The 18,861-nt window shown below is 49.4% G+C and overlaps 2 long non-coding RNA genes across 3 annotated transcripts; one reads left to right on the top strand and one right to left on the bottom strand.

The window, feature by feature from the left end:
• Nucleotides 1-269: 269 nt before the first annotated feature.
• LOC147996348 (uncharacterized) lies at nucleotides 270-2,566 on the bottom strand. The gene is made up of 2 exons (XR_015676353.1): nucleotides 2,030-2,566; nucleotides 270-393 (listed from the first exon to the last, which is right to left on the bottom strand). It is a non-coding gene; the product is annotated as an uncharacterized LOC147996348 (long non-coding RNA).
• Nucleotides 2,465-10,854, top strand: LOC120100862 (uncharacterized). Of its 2 annotated transcripts, none has more exons than XR_015676343.1 (3): nucleotides 2,465-4,833; nucleotides 5,160-6,359; nucleotides 10,662-10,854. It is a non-coding gene; the product is annotated as an uncharacterized LOC120100862 (long non-coding RNA). The 2 variants fall into 2 exon arrangements; XR_015676347.1 differs by lacking the exon at nucleotides 10,662-10,854 and adding an exon at nucleotides 6,741-7,505 and having other exon boundaries at nucleotides 5,160-5,494.
• The last annotated feature ends 8,007 nt before the right edge of the window (nucleotides 10,855-18,861 follow it).

Raw genomic sequence — 18,861 nt, 5'->3', positions numbered from 1 at the left:
CATATGCACAGGAAGGTCAGAGAACAACTTGTGGGAACAGTTTCTGTCTTCACTACATGAGTTCTGGATATTGAACTCAGGTTGTCTGGCTTGGCAGCAAGTCCTTTTATCTTGATGGCCACCTTTTCTTCTTTCTTTCTTTCTTTTCTTTTTTTTTCTTTTTTGAGGCAGGGTCTCATGTAACCCAGGCTTGCCTGAAACACATTATGTAACTGAGTAATTGAGACTGGCCTTGAACTCCAGCCTCCACCTCATAACTACTAGAAATAAATATGTGTGCCATTTTTCCTTTCTTTCCTATTTTCCTTCCTTTTTTTCTTTTTTTTTTTTTTCCCCCAGAGCTGAGGAGGACCGAACCCAGGGCCTTGTGCTTGCTAGGCAAGCGCTCTACCACTGAGCTAAATCCCCACCCCTCTATTTTCCTTTCTTATACCTCGCATTGGAAGTGTGCCTGGTGTCTGCCCTCAGCCTTTCTTGCTGAACGTGCTGCCAGTTTCCTCTCTCAGGCTGGAGTGCACTCAGTTGGTTAATTTCTTTAGAACAGCTTGTCAGTGTATTTTGTGTGTGTGTGCATGTGTGTGAGTGTGCCACAACACACATGTGAAAGGCAGAGGACAACGAGGCAATTCTAGGGGTTAAACTCAGGTCTTCAGACTTGGGGGCAGCTCCTTTACCCGTGAGCCTTCTTGCCTGCCTTCAACTTAGTTCGGCTAATGAGAATACATTAGGTAAAATTCTGCACGCTGTGAAAAAGGATCTCAGACTTGATCCCTGCTTTCATGGAGGAGACACAGGAACTGACCTACATGGCCAAGACCATCTTTGGGGCTTGGAGAGCCCCCAAGGCAGGAGAGGTAGGTCACTGGTCCTTTGTCTTTCTGCCTGATCTCCAAGCTCTTTGCAGCCCTAGGCTAAGACCTAGACAGACAGCATTTCTGCTCCCCACTCCAGATCCCCTGCACTATCCATGACTCCCCCAGGGAAAGCAAGTCTGAGGGGCTGGGGTGGAGCCTGGGCCCCACAGGACAGCTGGCTAACAAGGCCCCGCTGGGACTCAGGTCTGGGCCCAGGCATTCAGGAGGCTGTGATACTGGAGCTGTGACAGTTGGTCCTTAGATTCCCCACCCAGTGGCGCCAGCTCTGGTTTCGGGCTGGGTGAGGGAGGGGATTAGTTGCCCTCCTGGGACAGGGAGGCAATAAGCTTGTCCCCTCGGGAGTGTCCCTGTGAGGATGGTTCCTCCCTGAGGCAGAGCGATAGGCTGGATGTGAGGAGGGGTTTGGGCCTGGGTGAATTGCTGAATACAGTGCGTGAAGTAGAGTATTACGTGCAGGCGGTCAGGGGTTGGGGATTTAGCTCAGTGGTAGAGCACTTGCCTAGGAAGCGCAAGGCCCTGGGTTCGATCCCCAGCTCCGAAAAAAAGAACCAAAAAAAAAAAAAAAAAAAAAAAAAAGAACCAAAAACGTGCAGGCGGTCAGAGCGGGAGTCGAAGTTTCGAGAAGTTTAGCCCTGTCCAGTAGCCTCATTTGGAGAGACATGCAGCCCAAAGACTCAGGTTCTGTGACTCTCTTCTGCCTTCTACACCATTCTGTTGGGAAGAGGACATTAGAGAAGGAAAGGATGTTAGAGAAGGGGGTGAGGAAGGACCTACTATTTCTAAAGGCTCTCTTCTTAGATCTTCAGACTTTCTATTCAATCATACAATATTATTTTATTACATGTATTCAGTGTTTGTGTGTGCCATATCCTGACTGGAGATCAGAAGTTCTCTCTTTTTTTAATATTTATTTGTTTAATGTATGTAAGTACACTGTAGCTGTCTTCAGACACATCAGAAGGGAGCATCGGACCCCATTACAGATAACCATGTGGTTGCTGGGAATTGAACTCAGGACCTCTGGAAGAGCAGACAGTGCTCTTAACCACTGAGCCATCTCTCCAGAGGAGGTTCTCTCTCTCTCTTTTTTTTTTCCCCCCGGAGCTGGGGACCGAACCCAGGGCCTTGCGCTTGCTAGGCAAGCGCTCTACCACTGAGCTAAATCCCCAACCCTCTCTCTCTTTTTTTAAAGATAGTTATTTTTATTTTGCATGCATTTTACCTACATGTGTATTTGTGTGAGGGTTGCCAGATGCTCTGGAAATGAAATTACCGACAGTTGTGAGCTGTCATATGGGTGCTGGGAACTGAACCCAGGTCTGCTGGAAGAACAGTTTGTGCTTTTTTTTTTTTTTTTTTCCCCGGAGCTGAGAACCGAACCCAGGGCCTTGTGCTTACTAGGCAAGTGCTCTACCACTGAGCTAAATCCCCAACCCCCAGTTTGTGTTCTTAACTGCTGAGCTCTCTCAGTCTAGCCCAGAGGTTCTCTCCTTCTATCGTGAGGGTCCTAAGGATTGAACTCAAGGCCTTGGAGTTGGCAACAAGCACCTTTATCTGTTAAACCATCTCACCTAATCCTTGAATAATTCAATCTTCATAATTCCATGGAAATATGATTTCTACCTGAGACTCAGAGATGTTAAGTAACTTCCCCAGGTTACACAGCTGGTATGTGGAAACTCTACTGTTCCAAAAAAAAAAAAAAAAAAAAAATGAGAGCTGTCTCACTCCACCCTTGGGCCCCCAGAGGTGGACAGTGAGTGCAGTGAGTGGCTTTAAGTGCTTGAGACTTTGGGGGTAAGCAATTTGGGGAGGCTTTCTGGCTGAGGTGGGTCAGTTGGAATCAGTAAAGAAGAAATAAGATTCGTGGGAAGGGAGAAAATTGGGTGAGTGTTTCTGGAGGTTGTGTGGGAAGTATCTAGGGAGGCTTGCTTGTTAGGCATTTGCTGCCTTTCACCCTTTCCGGGTAACGTTGGGTACTGTGGCCACCAGGTGGCGCTGCAGGACACCTTTGCCTCCCACTGGCCTGGAGGGCCAGGGCTCAAGTCTGACTCCTTTGGCTCCGCTGCGCTGCTCCGTGCTCAACTCAGCAGAACTCAGGCTCCAGCGGGCCCTCCGTTCTTTTTGGCATGGCATCTCACACGTGGAAGACAGGAAGTCTTGGTACCAGTCTATTCCAGATTCAGAATGGAAACCCAAAATAGAGCGCCCCCCCCCACACCCACTACACAACAGCTTACTCTGCCTTCCTGTCTTGTGCCTTCCTGAGTTCCTTGGAGATACCGTTTAGGGGAATTGTTAAGGATACAAGCATTGAGTCCAACCGGCTGGGTCTGCATGGAAACAACAATTACCTAACAAAGGTTTTAAAATTTTCACCCAGTGATTGTTGATTGTAGATTTGTTGTGTGCATTGTTCTAGGCTCTGGGGTGAAGCCAGTGTTCTATTGGGGTAGGGGAGCATGAATAAGTTGGTGGTGTCCTTGAGGTCAGTGACAGTCATGATGAAAAAAATAAAGCAGAGGATGGAGGCAGAAGGAGTTGGTGTTTGGCTTTTGTTTTTTGTTTTGTTTTGTTTTGTTTTTTTGTGGTGCGGGGGAGCTCCTTGTTTTAGGGACAGCCTTTACTGTGTAGTCCTGGCTAGCCTGGAACTCACTATGTAGACTAAACAGGCTGGCCCGCTCAGATTTGCCTGTTCCCACCTCCTGAGGGCTGCTGGGATTAGAGACCAATGCCACCACGCCAGGCTCTTTTTGTTTTATTTTGAGAAGTTCTCTTGTGACTCCATTCTTGGCCTTGAGCTTGCTGTATTGCTAGAGTGGACATCAAACTCCTGGGCTTCCGGTCCTGGGCTCCCGAATGCTGAGATTGCTGGTGTGTCCCCCCACACCTGCCTGAGGAAAGATGGTCTCTGGGGCATTTCTCTGGGAGCCTGGAAAGCAGCAGGGTGGCTGCCTCTGAGGTTGCTGGTGTGCTATTAGCTTGTTTCTCCTTTTTGCACTTAACTTCCCAACAGTCTCCTTTCTGTGTCTGAAATCCTTGACCCTTCTCTCAGCAGCCCTACAGAGTAGCAGGCACTGACTTAGGACCTAAGAACCCTGACTTTTTAACTGTGGCTCTGTCTCCAATGGTTCCCTACCCCCAGCTTCCCTTAAATGACATCACCACCCACCTGGTTGCTCAGGCCTGAAAAGGGAGCCATCTGGGACTTCTGCCTTTCCTGTGTGGTGCGAGTCAACAAGGCCTATCCATTAAACCCTAGATATTCCCTGTCTGGCCGGAGGGATGGCTCTGGGTAAGAGGACTGGCTATTCTTCCAAAAGAGCTGGGTTCAGTTCCCAGCACCCAGATGCTGGCTCACTCGCTTCGGTTTTGGAGGATCCAGCACCCTCTTCTGGTCTCTGTGGACATAAGGCACACATGTCGCACAGACATACATCCAGGCCAAACAAACATTTAAAGTTGGAAAAAAAAAATTCTGCCAGGCATGGTAGCGTACCAACCTGTGATCCCAGCATTTGGCCAGTGGAGGCAGGAGGATCAGGAGTTGCATCTTTATACCAAACTTGAAAACAGCGTGGGCTACATGAGACCCTGTCAAAATATTTTTTTAAAAAACGCTAAAGTGCTGCTTGAATGCTCCCTGTCACCGTTTATCTGGCGCCCTCTCATGTGGTTAGAATGTCCTCTGTGGCCTGGTCCCTGTCCACGGGTCCAGCTGGACCACCTGTTCCTGCCCTCCTCACTGGCCACCCTTTGCTTGGACAATGCCTGTTCGTTTTGCAGGGCAGAACTTGACCTGGATGGCACCTCTCCAGAAACCTCCTGTCTCTTTTGGGTGTCCTTTATCATTTTGCCACAGTATACAGTGACTGCTTCCGTTTGTGACCCCAGGGTGCTTTAAAACTCCTTGAAGACCAGGATCAGGTCTAGTGCACTCCTGCATTCCCAGCATCTGGTAAGTAGAAACTTGGTGGATGTGCTCATCCCTCCGCGAACATATGTCACATACTGACCGCTGGCTATCCAAGTGCTGCTGCTTCCCACCGTGCCTCCCACCTCCTCCCTCAGTCCTCAGACCCTCAGCACGAGAGAGATTAGGCAAGTAGCATCGCTAGGCATTCAAGCACCTAGCCTGGAGCTCCTAGACTGGACAGATGCCATTCACCAGTCACGGTGCTTCTTCTCTTTGGCTAATGACTCAGAAGAGATGTCAGGCCTTTCCCTCAGGTCTGACAGGTAGAAGATGCTTAAACAAACTGCGTGACTTGCTCTCCCTTACAGGCCTCTGCTCTGGAATGACCTGACCAGGTGTAGGTGCTCTGGTACCTCATGTTCTCATGAAAGCTGTCTCGGGACACCCGGGTGTCTCTAAAGTCCGGCACACAGCAGGTGCTGCTAACACATGTGCTGAGTCAACGAAGAAAAGAAGAAAAAATGATCATGTGATTCTGAACAAGTCACTCTATCCTTTGGCTGTGTACACACGTGTGCGTGTGGGTGTGCATTCAAGTTCACGTATGCACAACATGAGAGCCAGAAGACACCCAGTGTCCTGCTCCAGGACTCCCTTATTTCCCTGAGACGGGTTCTCCCTGGCCCTGAGCCTAGCACGGGCAGCCAGCGCACGCCCATGATCCTCCTGTTTCTGCTCGCACAGCACTGGAGTTAAAGGCAGCATGCTTTTAACATGTGCTGGAGGGGTTGGGGATTTAGCTCAGCGGTAGAGCGCTTGCCTAGCAAGTGCAAGGCCCTGGGTTCGGTCCCCAGCTCCGAAAAAAAAGAAAAGAAAAAAAAAAAAAGAATTTAAAATTAACATGTGCTGGAAATCCGAACTTGGTTCCTCAAGTTTGAGCAGGGAGCTCTTTGTTGTGGAGATGGCCTCACTGCATAACTGTGACTGGCCAGGAGGCCCTGGACCTTAGTTTTCTGTGAAATGAAGTCAAGAGGAATGTGAGACACCCCCTGGTGCTCTGGAGTATGGTATTCTGACAAGTGTTTAGCAACCAGGAAGGAAAAGAACCCTGCTTTGTAGCCATTGCCAGTTCCCAAGATAAATCCTCTCCCTGTGACTCGACTACAGAGTGAGCATTGGGCTGTCACTAGCACGAACAAGCCATGAGTCTTGAGCTCAACACTTCGGGCAATGGGGCTCCAGCTGGAGACAGACTCTGGGTGATTTCTAGGCTCTGTGTTATTCTCTAGTCCCAGGGCTGCAGTTTCCCTGGGAGCCCAAGGGTAAGATGTCAGGAGGTTTCCTGTTCACAGTTCCAGAAGTCGGAGAAGCTGTTGGATGCCTCTGTGGCTTGTACCTTCAAGCCACTTGTACGCTCGTCCAGGTAGTTGACTGTACATGTCTCTGGCAGCATTCACAGACTGCTTGAAGCCTGTTGGTTGGCTCAAGTCCTGACGTTCAAAGCTAGGCATGCGGATATTGAGTAACAACTTGGGATTCTGTGTTCTGTAGCCTACCTGACTATCCTGGTAAGTAAGTTTGACTCCTTTGACCTCTGATCCTGCTGGTGTCAGTCAGCTGACCTTCAGAATGCCTCATCCCGTCCCTAAGCTTTCTTCCTCACCTACCCTTCCTCTGTCCACGCAGTCCACCTTTCCTTTCCTTCTCCCTCTCTGCCAGGCTGTCCAAGTGGACACTTACAGATTGGAGGATACTGTTCATTACTGATGAACTCTGCCCTGCATCTCCGAGACTGAGTTCCTTTTCTACTGAGTGAAAGTAATGATAGCAGTTACTATAGGGGCTTTTTCCTCTCTCTTTTTTTAATGCCCTTCTTCTTTTTTTTTTTTTTTTTTCTGCTTCTTTTTTTCCGGAGCTGGGGACTGAACCCAGGGCCTTGCGCTTCCTAGGCAAGCGCTCTACCACTGAGCTAAATCCCCAACCCCCTCTCTCTTTTTTTAAAGATTTATTTATCTATTATATATGAGTACATTGGAGCTGTCCTCAGACACACCAGAAGAGGGCATCTGATCCCATTACAGATGGTTGTGAGCCACCATGTTGTTGCTGGGAATGGAACTCAGGACCTCTGGAAGGGCAGTCAGTGCTCTTAACCGCTGAGCCATCTCTCTCCAGCCCACAGTGGGGGATTTTTGTGGCCATTGAGAAGTGGCATGCAAAGTACTGATGGCATTGAGTACCCAGAAAGTGCTTATTAAGTGAGGCACGGTGGCACACGCCTTTGATCCCAGCACTCAGGAGGCAGAGGCAGGCAGATCTCTGTGTGGTCCAGGGCAGTCTGGTCTGCATGCTGAGTTCCGGGACAAATAGGCCATGGCAAGACCTTGACTCAAAGAAAAGAAAAAAGGGGGCTGGGGACTTAGCTCAGTGGTAGAGCGCTTACCTAGGAAGCGCAAGGCCCTGGGTTCGGTCCCCAGCTCCGAAAAAAAAGAACCAAAAAAAAAAAAAAAAGAAAAGAAAAGAAAAGAAAAAAGAAAAAAAGAAAGTGCCTAATAAATGTTGGTGTTTGGTTTGTGTTTGTCGAGACTGGGTCTTACTCTGTAGCCCAGGCTGGCCTCAAACTCACAGTGATCCTTCTGCTTCAACACTGGGACTACAGCCATGAGCTGACGGGCCTGGCTATGTTATTTAAAGATTTTTTCATTCATTCATTCATTCATTCATTCATTCATTCATTCGTGTGTGTGTGTGTGTGTGTGTGAGAGAGAGAGAGAGAGAGAGAGAGAGAGAGAGAGAGAGAGAGAGAGAGAGAGAGATGATAAGCAAACAACCTGTGGGAATCCCAGAGTCTTCAGGTTTGGAGCCTTTATTTGACCAGCCATCTTGTTGGTCCTGTGTTTGCTATTATTCAAACCTGAGTTTAGTCCCTCAATAGTCAAGGGGCTGGGTCTCTGCCCTCCCTTCTCTCATCCCCTTAGCAAGAGTTCCCCACTTCTTCAAGGAGGATGCTCACTGTTCTGTGAATGAATGGACGGATGAACCAACTGGGGGGTGACTCCATGAGACCAGCTAAGAAGGTGGCGCTTCTCCACCCCTGCCAGCAGGTGGCGCCAGCTTCTGTCAGTCTGTTTCCCCGGCCAACTCCCTTAAGCTGTGTTTCCCATACTTTGGGTTCCCAGCTTGCTCTGGAAAGATGGGGTCCTGAGATCAGCAACGGGGTGCCCAAGAGATTGGGTGCTGCTGGAGAAAAATGTCATCCTGGGGAGTAAAGGACACAGACAGACCTTGAGAGACCCAAAGAGAATCGCTGGCTCTCTTGGGGACGTGAAATGAGAGGCACTTTAAGTCAATCTGTGAGTCAAAAGCTGAGATCTAGGAAACAGACACTTTGTGGGAGATGATGCGGTGAAATCAATCACTGAAAGAGGAAAGGGGAGGCCCCGTTTCCATGGCAGCAGTATTGTTTGTGGCATGTGGGGGACTCCTGAGTCTCTAGTGACCGTGCACAGTGACTCACCACAGGAAAGGAAGGCTGTAGAGGGACCTAGTGCTGGGGACCGGATACCTGTGGCTCCTGCCCTTTTCCCCACCCTGGTCCCAGGCCTGTTACTAGGGAAGGAACTGAAGGTTGGAGGAACTAAGGCAGGGCAGAGACAAAAGGCTCCGCACTCCACGCCCACGGTTCACTACCTTTTAGAGTTACTGTCCTTAGTCAGGCACGCTAATGAGTACTTTTGATCCCAGCACTCGGGAGGCAGAGGCAGGTGTTATCTCTGAGTTTGAGGCCATCCTGGTCTACAGAGCGAGTTCAAGGACAGCCAGGGCTGTCTTGAAATCCCTAATTAATTAACTAATTAATTAAAAAATAAGATTACTGTCTTACTGGACAGGAGAGAAAACTGTCACCCTAGCCATACTGCACAGTGAGGGTAAGGATTAGAGCAGGACATTGTTCCAAAGAAAGCAGACAAGGGGCTTGGCTGCTGAGAGGATGGCCAAGAGCTGGAAGGACACAGGGAGGGATGCCACAGCTCTCAGCCCCACTTGCAGGGTCCCTTTGGAGAACCCCATTTGACACACCTACAAAATAAGAGAACCAATCTGGAAATTGTTTAAAAAACGTAGGAGCTTGGTGGTGGCGGCAGACACCTTTAACTCCAGCACTTAGGAGGCAGAAGCAGAAGGATCTTTGTGAGTTTGAGGCCAAAGTGGTCTACAGAATGAGTTCCAAGACAACCAGGGCTACACACAGAAACCCTGTCTTGAAAAACAAACTAGAGGCTGGAGAGGTGGCTCAGTGGTTAAGAGCACTGACTGCTCTTCCTAGAGGTCCTGAGTTCAAATCCCAGCAACCACATGGTGGCTCACAACCATCTGTAATGAAGTCTGATGCCCTCTTCTGGTGTGTCTGAAGAGAGCTACAGTGTACACATGTAAATACAGTAAATAAATCTTTATAAATGAATAAATAATACAAGGGGCTGCAGAGATGGCACATGTGGTACACATGTAAATGTAGGCAAACATACATACAGGAGATGTACTGAACAAACTGTTACTAACATCACATTAAAATAAATAAATAAAGGGGCCGGAGTGGTTAAGAGCACTGAAGCTCTTCCAAAAGACGCAGGTTTATTTCCCAACGCCCACAAGGCTTGATGGCTTACAACATGTGTAACTCACACAGGTAGCACAGGCATGAGTAGACAAGACACCAATCCACCTTAAAACAAAAAAGGGGCTTAGAGGGTAAAGGCACTTGCCAGGGATGGATGCCTGAGTCCCAGCCCTAAACACCACATAAAGTTGGAAGGAGAAAGCCAAGTGTGCGTAGAGTTGTCCTCTGGCTTACACAGGAGCATCTTGATGGAGGCCAACGTCTGAGCCTGGTGTAGGCTAGAAACTGCTGTAAGCCCCCTTTTTCCATCCAAGACAGCAAACCTCAATTCTGCTCCATCCAAAATCCTCTACAGACTGTAAGGGAGAGGGGCCATCCTATTGCAAGCCTACCAGCCTCCCAGCCCTCGTCAAGACCAGAGGATTCCCAGGCTCTCCGAGTTGTTATCAGAATAGTTTCATTCTTGGTCAGCAGTAGAGGCCTCATTGTTTCGGAACAAAAGGGGTATCCCCATCCTACCCCAGGTCATGAAGGAGAGAAGGCTAGCCCCTCAGTCTCTCTTCCCCTGCAGGAGAACTGATGCTGGTCAGACGAGCCTTAGACATATTTCAGCTGGGAGACAGTGTTGCATTAGCTCCTGGGTTTGCTTTGTGGCTTGGAGGGACACATACCTCAGGCATGTGTGCAGGTCAGAGCAGTCTGCAGAAGTCATTTCTCTCCTTCCACCATGTGGATCCCAGGGATCCAAGTCAGACTGTAAGGTTTGGCAGCTAGTTCCTTAACCTGCTGAGCTATCTCTCTGCCTTCCTTGTATTTGTGTGTGTGTGTGTCTGTCTGTCTGTCTGTCTGTCTTAATTAGGGTTTACTGCTGTGAACAAACACCATGACCAAGGCAAGTCTTATAAAGGACAACATTTAATCGGGGCTGGCTTATAGGTTCAGAGGTTCAGTCCATGATCATCAAGGCAGGGGCATGGCAGCATCCAGCCAGGCAGACATGTTGCAGGAGTAGCTGAGAGCTCTACATCTTCATCTGAAGGGCGCTAGTAGAAGACTGACTTCTAGGCATCTAGGGTGAGGGTCTTAAGCCCATGCCCACAGCAACACTCCTACTCCCACAAGGCCACACCCCCTAATACTGCCACTCCCTGGGCCAAGCATGTGTGTGAGTGTGAGTATGAGTCCTCTTGCCTCAGCCTCCTGAGTGCTGGGATTAGAGGCATGAGCCTGGTTTAAATTTTTGTTTCAGGCTGGAGAGATGTCTCAGTGGATAAGAGCACTGACTGTTCTCCCAGAGGTCCTGAGTTCAATTCCCAGCACCCACAGGGTGGCTCACAACCATCTGTAATGGGATCTGATGCCCTCTTCTGGTGTGTCTGAAGACAGTGACAGTATATTCATACATAAGATAAATAAATAAACATTTTTTAAAAAAGCATTTAACCATAAAAAAATTGTTTCATGTTTTCATCATTGTGTGTTAGTACATGATAAGGGGGTATGATGGGGTGCATGCTCCAGTGCATGTGTGGATGCCAGAGGACAGCTCTGTGCAGTTGCCTTTCCCCTTCCTTCACCTGGGTTCTGGTTGGATCTCAGGATATCAGTCCTACCTGACAAGTGACTTCATCCACTAAGCCCATCTCATTGGTTCCTTGTTTACGGGCTCCCTGTGTAACCCTGGGTGTCTACTAGGTAGACTAGGTAGGCTGGCCTCAAACTTGCAGCAATCGCTCTGCTTCAGCCTCTGAAATGTTTGGTATTGGTTGTTTTTGTGTTTGTTTAATGGCAACTGGGGCCTAAAAAGACAGAACAAAATGTCAAGGTCATAGAGCATTATGGGAAAATGAACTGGATTCTTAATGGGAGCAAGATGGATGGGAGCAAGTACTTGAAAGCTCGAGGGGACTGGCTGTCATGGAGAGCAGGTCTCCCCTAGTCGAACCAGGAGACTCCTTTCATGGATTCAAAGGTGAACCTAGTGTCCCTATAGAGTGCTAAATGTGTGTGAACTTCACCGTGCTCTTCATAAGCTGTCCTCCCTGGAGATGGGCAGGAGGTGGGTGGCAGATTCCTGCCGGGGTGTCCTGGGGCTGTGGAAATAAGCTCTAATTAATACTGGCTTCCATAATTGGGCTTAATGGACTTCTTGTGATGGGAAATTAGGAGGCTACATCAATTAGCAGCGGGAGGTGACAGTTCAGCCCCCCTCCCCTGGATGGGGCCTTTAGGAAGGCAGAGAGGTAGGCAGAAGCAGGCTCCCAGGGAAGGTAGTCCCACTGCCCAGTCCCTCCAGTGCCACCCTGGAGCTGGAGCTTCTCCTGGACTGACTGCCCTTTGCTCTCTACCCCCACTTACTCAATCACATTCACTCTGACTTGACTGCTCAGAGGAGCCCAGGCCCTGGTCTGGTTCCACCTCTGCTCTCTTGAGTTGGATAGCTATGGGGTGAAGGTTGAGAATGAGGTTTGAAGTCCAGGCCCATTGATTGTGTGATACCGAGCCTAACTGTGCTTCCTTTTCTCACCTTCTGGGTAGGTGCCTAAGTGAACATGCAGCATTTACAACAGTGCCTGGCAGAGGGAAAGTTCTGGAACTGGGTTGTTAACAATTCACCCTCCACCTTTTCATTTTAGAATGATAGGTAAGAGTGTTGCGTACTAAAAAGTCCTCCAGCCTCACATTAATTACTGAACCAAAATATACAAGCTCTTGGCCATTGGAGGGTGTGTGTGTGTGTGTGTGTGTGTGTGTGTGTGTGTGTGTGTGCGCCTGTGCGTGTGCGTGTGCGTGTTCGTGTGCTGTGAGGGATGTTATGAGCATGGTAAACATGAACTTTACACCAAGCTTTGCACTGGTGGCTTGAAAACCTCCTCCTCCCAGAGACAGACTCTCATGTTGGCCTCTATGGAGCTGAAGATGACCTTGAACTGCTAATCTTCCCTTACTCCATGAGTGCTGGGGTTACAGTCATGTACTACCACAAAAAGTTTATTTGGTGCCAGGAGTTGAAGTCGGGGTTTTATCACTCTGTCACTCTATCAACTGAATTTTATCCCCACACCCGACTCCTTTCAGGCAACTGTGATGATCAGTGAGGTTGAAAACATGGGATGGTCTAGAAGGATCCCCAAGCCTGGCACAACTCCTCTCTGCCCTGGACCATGAAGGACTCTCTTGCCTACAGTCTGGACAAGAGTTCATCATCACCTGCTTTCCCAGAAGCAGGTCCTTCTCCACTCACCCAGAGTCCTCTATAAAATGAGAGCACTCCCTGTGTTGTGCTCACTTCCCAAGGCTGCCCTGAGATGATGTTTTACCAGCAATGGGACTTGCTATAAAAGCAGGCAATTATATTGCTCATTCCCTGGATAAACATTTGCTAAAGGCCTAGCAGTATATCCTATCTCCCTTGCCCACGGTGACTATGGACTTATAATGGTGGTGTGTGCCTACAGAACACAGTCCTGAGTCATCAGACAAGACAGGGTCCTGAGCCAACCTCTGGTTTGATTTGGATTTTGGCTCCTCCTGAGGATTGGAAGCAGCTAGAACAAGCCCTGACACAGAAGTGCTTCTTGTTGCTCTTGTGAGCACACCTGGACTGGGTGTGGAGGGAAGCTCAGGTGGGGTGTACGTACAGGGCTCCAGAGGGGGACAGCAGTGGAGGCAGACAAGGTGAGGGTGACGCTAAAAGGTGAAGAGCAGGGTGTGTGGCAGGAGGGGGAGACGCTGACACATTGAAGGGACACATTGAGGGGACTGTTTCCTGAAGATGCTGAGTTTAGATATGTTGGGGGTCTCTTCATGTAACACACAGTAGGTCAGATTCTGGGGACAAGAGTGAGGTCTGTCCAGCCTCAATCCTCAAGGAGGCTCCCTAGTAGGGGAAGGTCATGAATAGGTAACTTTACTATCCCATGGATAGAAATGTCCAAAGCTTGATGGAGACTCTGAGCCTAGACTTAGTGATACTTTTAGCCGAGCCGGGAGATGGGTGAGAGTTCTACAGCAGTTCTCAACACTCCTCGTGTTGCGGTGACCCCCGACCTTAAAGTTATTTTCTTTGCTACTCCATAACTGTAATTTTGCTTCTGTTATGAATCATAATGTAAATATCTGATGTGCAGGATATCTGATATTCGACCCCTATGAAAGGGTTGTTTGACACACACACCCCCACCAAGAGGTCAGAAGACAGGGCAAGAAGCACTGGTCTATAGACACAGTATATGCTCAGTCCTGAATGTTGGCTTAGATGGGAACAAGAGGGGCTGGGTTGTCGGCATTTACAGGGCCAGTGTTGAGTCCCATTGTGCAGGCAGAGCTTGGATCACAGATGACTTTGCAAGCCAGGCCGAGGAATTTGGACGTCACCCCAAATACGGGGAGAATCTACTGTTGGTTTGAAGTCTTGTAGAAACATGAATGAATTAAAAAAAAGATTTTTTTTATTTTTATGAGTACACTGTAGCTGTTCTTAGACACACCAGAAGAGGGCATCAGACCCCATTACAGATGGTTGTGAGCCACCATGTGGTTGCTGGGAATTGAACTCAGGACCTCTGGAAGAGCAGTCAGTGCTCTTAACCACTGAGCCATCTCTTCAGCACTGAGTTTTTCTTTAGCAGATGTTCAAGAAAAAATAAATTAAAAGATAGAGCAGAGGCAAGGGTTGAGTACATCTCCTAGGGAAGGCCAATAGGATTGAAGTCAGGAAGCTAAAGGTGGTGCTCAGATGGAGAAAAATGTTAGAGGAAGAACTGTATGACATGGAGCTCCTCGACCCGGAGAGATAGTGTGGGTGAGGCTGGGAGCAGAGTGGGGTCAGGGTGGCATAGGGACACATAAGAAGGCCATCTGTATCAGGAGGAGGAGTGGCACATGCCTGTAATGCCAGCTCTTGGGAGGACAAAGTAAGAGGGTTGCCGCAAGTTTGGGGCTAGCCTGGGCTATACATTCTGAAGTCAGGAATGGTGGCGCATGTTTGTGATCACAACATTTAAAAGGGAAAGGCAGGAGGGGCAGGGTTCATGATTGTAAATACATAGCAAGTTCAAGGCCATCCTGAGTCACAGAATTATGTCTCAAAACAAACACAAGGTGTGGCACACACCTCTCATTTTGGGATTCCGCAGGTAGAGTCAGCTAGAGCTCTGTGACTTCAAGGCTAGCCTGGTCTGCATAGTGAGCTCTAAGACAGGGCAACATTAAAGAGAACCTGTTTCAAACCAAACAAAAAACATAGGTGAGACCCTGAGCTCCATCTCTAGTACAAATAAAATAAAATAAGAATTTAGGTAGGACGCTGAGGTGGGGAAAGTCCTAGGGCCGGGAAGCCATGGAGCCATTCTCTAAGCACTTAAAAGAGAGGAAGGGACTGGGTTCTGGGCAGTGCCAAGCCTTCTGGGACCCCATGTTGGAGCAAGCCTGTTTGGCACTTCCCCAGCCCACAGTGAGACACATTTGCTCCACGACACTGTTTTAGCGCAGTGGGGGTGAGCAAGTCTGGGGATTCTCTCTGAGGAGTGGGTTCTGAGCAGAAAACAAAACAAAACAACAACAACAACAAAAAAAAAAAAAAAAAAAAAAAAAAAAACCAAAAACCCAGAAACTTGTGGGCTGGAGACACAGGGCAGCGGGTTCTGGGGACACACTGTTGACCCATAAGGGCACCAGCGCTACCCTATCTGGAGACTGAAGAATGCAGGCTTCCTGCTTGTCCTGCCGCTGGGCTGGCCATTTGCTTAACTGGTTGTGGTATGATGGAAGCCTTCAATTCTGTCCACCCTCCAGTGCTATAGCTCCACTCACTTCCTGGCAATCCCAAGGCCTCCCATGGCGGCCAGCTGCCACACCCTAGCCTAGGACACACCTCTACTTCCAGCCCCACCTCCAGCCCCTCTTCAGGCGCCTCTCAGACTCCTACAGGCAACCCTTTGCCCTCCCTCTTCAGACTTTGGTTCCTGTGAAAATGAACCATGAATTAACTCTTGGGAGAGAAATCACAGAAACCAGGAAAAGGGACCCCTGGGGAGGGGCTGTGAGTCACGTCTTTATGGGTATTTTTCACATTTTCCAATAGGAGTTTGGAGAACAACAGCCTTTTGGTTGCCAGCATGGATTTGCCTTTTAGCAGTGCCTCTCCCCACTTCTCTTCCTCCTCCCCTTCTTTCTTTTCCTTCTCTTCCTCTTCTTCTCCCCCCTCCCCCTTCTCTCTCTCTCCACGGTCTGAATCTAGCCTTAGCTAACTCGGAGCTTAAGGCCTGAAGCACCATGACCTTGAACTACAGTCATCTGCCTGTCTCTGGGTGCTGGGTTTAGAGCATGTCCCACCATACCCCGCCCCTGCTAGATTTCTACAGGCTTAATTCTAACTACTTCTCTGTACCTACTTCTGAGTTCTGCTTGTGCCTGGGATCCTCTCCTTTCCCTCCCTTTGTAGATTTGTGCTGTGGTAAGGGTTCTGGAAAGTCCCTCCTGTGGTCTAGTTTTAGTCTCTCCTCAGCAAATTACCCATATTGTCTCTGCTTCTGGGTAGACACATGGGGACCGAAAGTAGAGTTGGGGACTTTGCCCCTGGGTTTACTCTGTTCAAATCTCCAAACCTTAAAGACAGCCTCAGGAGTTTCCTTCCCTAGACCTTCCTACCAACCCTTCCTGCCATGTCTGCAGCGGGCCAAGTACAGAGGGTGAGAACAGGCTGCAGCCTCGAGAAGCTTTGCAGAATGGGGGCCTCACTCACATTGAGGAAGTATGCACAGAAGAGAGCCTGCAGCAAGTCTCTTGGGTTCTGGGTCCTACAGCTCTTAACAGCGCCTCGTCCCACAGCCTTAGGAAGAGGAGTCAAGGGCTCCATTCAGCCTACAGTCCAGCTGGGGAAATGGGATGGGGCACCTGTGGAGAGTGAGAAGTCGGTGGTTTTTTCAAAAAGGTTCAAGAGGGCAGCCCATGCTCCTAGTCCAGCCGGGTTTGCAGACCCCAGGCTGCCCGACTGTCTTTAGATACTTCCTTGGGGGTCCTAGACTAGCTGTCAGTCATCTTCCACCCCACCCCCAGTGTCTGACTAATTCTTCCCAGCTTGCATGGCACATCCTGCCCCTGCTGTACCCATGCCAGCGACAGGCCACATCACATGGACTACATTTGGCTCCATTGGACACACCCTGCCCTTCCCGCCCCTCTTTCTCCCCTATTTCCCAGGGGCCAGAACTCCTCAGATCCCCACCCCCACTACCCCATTGAAGGCTCTAATGGCAAACTCTCCCCCCTCCTGCCCAGACATCTTGACTTCACCCTCAGTGTGCCCACTCCCCCCTCCCCCCCCCCCCCAGAAGAGGGCACTCGTTACACAGGTTCTGATCTGCAGGGTTGTTTGGGGCTCAGGGAAGACTTGCAGTACAAGGGTTAATTTTTCCCCTTATTCAGCTAGCTCTCTTGCCTGTTGCCAACTGATGGTGCACTGGGCCAGAGCTGAGCCTCCAGTACTAAGGAGAGGAGGGCCAGAGGGAAGTCCATGGCTCACCTTTTTTTTTTTTTTTTTTTTTTTTTTTTTTTTTTTTTTTATGAGCAATGAGGAGGAGCCTGGAAGAGCCTCCAGCTATTGGCCTCCATCCTCCTTCCTGCCTGCCTAGCAACTGTTGTCATCGTGTAAATATTTGCCCCACCAAGATCTGGGACTGATGTACTGGCGTCAGCCAGAGTAGTTGCCCCTCTCCTCAGTTCTATCTACCCAGCTCTCCGCTCCAGAGTCTGGGCCTGCACTGCAGATGTGGTCCAGGCCCCTCCCTCACAGCAGACTTCCCACAGCCTTCTCTTTCCTTCCTCTGACCATCTTTTCTTTCCCTCTTCCCTGAGTCACTTTCTACTTCTTGACCCATCCATCCTCTAAGAGACTGAGGAAGGGCTTAGCCTAAGTCAGAGGGTTCTCTCCCCCTGCTCATCTCTCTCTCTGGATACTTCAAACACTGTTGGTGCTCACGGGGTCCTGGATTTCTATCCTCCAACAGGACATATGTCCTGGATCTAAATGTCCCTCAACTCCAGTAAGTAAGCTTCTGGGAAAGACGAGATGCACTGAGCCCTTATAAACCAGGAGCTCCCCATTAGGAAGCCAACACTACTCCACCTCCCCTGAGGTAGGCTTGAGGGAATCGTAGGCAAGAAGGTCCCTGAGCCTGGGGGTCACAGCTAGAGAGGGAGCCTGTTTTCACCGGTGACCTGACTCTTCAGTTAGGGTCTGAACCTCTGCTGTTTTTTTTTTCTCTTTATCTGCCACTTCAGGCCAAAATGCTCACAGGTCCCCTGTGAATTCTGAGCTTCCTAGACAAAGATGGCCAGTGGGTATCGCTTTAGGGCAGGCCTTGGGCTGGCTCAGGGACAGTGGACAGCAAACCGGCTGCCACACTAGTGAAGGTCCAGAAAGGAAGGATTTACTGCAAGACACCTGGGCTCCTTCTGATCTGAAGCTCTTCCTGGCTTCTAGGGAGTGAATGTTGCTCAAACAGTCAGTCCCCATCCTCCCACCTCAGCCAGCTGATCTCACAGGGACCTAGTGCCCTCTCCCACTTGGCAACCTGTCTTCCCTCCTCCTTCACAAAATCTCCCTTGCAGTGCCTTGTCCTCAAAAAAAACTTCCTCTCTCACTTTCCCAGACAGACACCAGGAGTAAGCTGTGGAGGCAGACCTTGAGGAGTTTGGGGGCTGCACACAGTTGCAGAGGGTACCCCAAAACTTAGAATGCAAAACATCAGCCTCGGGGTTGCACAGGTCCTTTGACGTTAGCCTTCTGAGAAAAGCCTGCCTGCGCGGTCAGATGTCAGAATGAAACTCAAGACCACACAGTTTTCTTTCCTTTCGTACCCTTCCTTCTTTAACCACTCTTTAGAAGATTGATTTATTTTATGTGCATCAGTGGTTTCCTGCACATGGATGCCTGATACACGTGGGAGTCAGAAGAGAGCATCAGATCTCCTAGAACTAGAGTTAGGGATGATTGGGAGCTACTAGTGGGTGCTGGGAGTCAAACCCAGGACATCTGCAAGAGCAGTCATTGCTCTTAACTGCTGAGCCACCTCTCCAGCCACCCCCAAGCACATGCACATGCACGCACACCTTAAAAACAAAAACCGCAAAACAGGGTCTCATGCATGTACTCTAAGATGGCTTCATCTGGACACCGGCCAGCCCTCACTCAACTTCTGATTTTCCTTCCTCTCTCAGCCTCGGAGCAGCTGGAATGTGCCATCATGCCAGGCTTTGGTTGCCTGTCTGTCTGTCTGTCTTTTTTTTTTTTTTTTTTTTTTGAGACAGTCACACTGTGTGGCCCAGGCTGGCCTCGACCTTACAGAGATCTACCTTCCTCTGCCGGGGGAGTGCTGGATCAGAGGATGTGCCTCACGTTGTATTTCTTTATTCTACTTTTCAGTTTTCTCTGTATAGTCCATGGT

This window comes from Rattus norvegicus, chromosome 2, assembly GCF_021556685.1.
Source record: "Rattus norvegicus strain SHRSP/BbbUtx chromosome 2, alternate assembly SHRSP_T2T, whole genome shotgun sequence".
Taxonomy (NCBI): domain Eukaryota; kingdom Metazoa; phylum Chordata; class Mammalia; order Rodentia; family Muridae; genus Rattus; species Rattus norvegicus.
Note: the sequence above shows the minus strand (reverse complement) of the source record. Positions and strands in the feature narration are given on the sequence as shown.